General features: G+C 34.9%; 1 protein-coding gene across 2 annotated transcripts in view; it reads left to right on the top strand.

The window, feature by feature from the left end:
* The window catches only part of LOC144959662 (uncharacterized), a 147041-nt gene that overhangs the window by 121490 nt on the left and 24002 nt on the right, over window positions 1-1549 (top strand). Inside the window, exon 1 of one of the 2 annotated variants that reach the window (XM_078892329.1) lies at window positions 742-895. The exons of the other annotated variant lie outside the window; for it this stretch is intronic. The gene's annotated coding sequence lies outside the window, so the exon portion shown is untranslated. Of the gene's footprint in view, window positions 1-741; window positions 896-1549 lie in introns of those variants that run through there. 2 annotated transcript variants of the gene reach the window in all.

The following is a 1549-nucleotide window of genomic DNA, read 5'->3' as shown; positions in this document are numbered from 1 at the left end:
CCGGAATACGCAGCATTCTTCTCAGAAACGTTTCAACTGCTTCTCCAATCATTTAAATATCTTTGAGGTGATGGTCCAATTGCCGGATGGCGTATATTAATATGGGTTCTATGTAACATTGAAGCAGTTTTATATTTAGAGGTTGGGCGATGTTTTTTATGGTAAATATGTTTTGCGTTTTTCGGAAAGCTACTTTTATCTTTTCTAGCCTACTTTTAATATTTTCATTACTTATTCATAAACATTTCAATGTTTTTACTTTGCTTAGCACTTAGTCCGTTTCTTTGGATGTCACATGTTGGAATCTTTCCTTTCCCTGAGACGCTCTGCTTCGCTTTGCTTTCAGTTTTACTTTTGTTTAAACTAAGCTCCATCTTTTAGCTTTTCTCCACAACTTTGTTTATCAGTTGTTGAAGATCTTTCTCGTTTTCTGCAATCAAAAGTTGTATCGTCTGCATATCTTATGCTGTTTATGCCTTGCCCGTTTCCTTCCACTCCTCTCTCTCTCTCTCTCTCTCTCTCTCTCTCTCTCTCTCTATATATATATATATATATATATATATATATAATATATATATATATATATATATATATGCGAAACTGAGAGAAGAAATAATCAAAATCAAAACATAGGTATGGATAGACATCAAATTGATTGTCGATTTTGTATATTCATTCATTACTATATATTGCTTGAAGTGTATTTTAGATTCTAGGCTAAATCTTATAGATAGTTTACAGTTTATAAATACATTTATTGGAGACGAAATCTGTGTAACTTTGATAAACGTTTTTATTTCAACAGACAGTAAAAAATCTATTGGAGAATGAAATTCCCGCCCTGAAGAAAGAAAACGTAAAACTGAGGGATGACATAAGAGAGCTCAGGACTGAGGTAAGGAGGGACATCAAATTGATGGCAGTCTGTGAATATTTTGTATACACTCAAAGTCATCCCTTTTATCCATTCAACATTTTGATTATCAATGATTATTGCTGTTTGGATGTTGTCGATTTAATTAGATATGTAGGGAAATTAGTAATAGTAGTAGTAGTAGAAGTAGTAGTAGTAGTAGTAGTAGTAGTAGTAGTAGTAGTAGTAGTAGTAGTCGTCGTCGTCGTCGTCGTCGTCGTCGTCGTCGTCGTCGTCGTCGTCGTCGTCGTCGTCGTCGTCGTCGTCGTCGTCGTCGTCGTCGTCGTCGTCGTCGTCGTCGTCGTCGTCGTCGTAGTAGTAGTAGTAGTAGTAGTAGTAGTAGTAGTAGTAGTAGTAGTAGTAGTAGTAGTAGTAGTAGTAGTAGTAATAGTAATACTTTTGAAATTTTCACGGAAATATTAACATATAATTTATGGATCGTAACGTGAAATAATTCCCATATTTACAACGCTTCGGCTTCTAGGCTTCATCAAGTGGCAGTGACAAGACATTTAGAAAAAATATTTATATAGTAAAGTCAAATAATGAAAATAAAATAATATGGGGGATGGGTGGTAAAAAGAGAAAGATTGTGAAGGAATGGAGGGGGGGGGTTGGTTCATTTATGAGTTATAT

The sequence above is a fragment of the Berghia stephanieae genome, chromosome 14, assembly GCF_034508935.2.
Source record: "Berghia stephanieae isolate SIO BIC M18660-M18661 chromosome 14, UCSD_Bste_1.3, whole genome shotgun sequence".
Classification (NCBI taxonomy): Eukaryota; Metazoa; Mollusca; class Gastropoda; order Nudibranchia; family Aeolidiidae; genus Berghia; species Berghia stephanieae.
The sequence above is the reverse complement of the archived record's forward strand: the minus strand, read 5'-3'. Positions and strand labels throughout refer to the sequence as shown.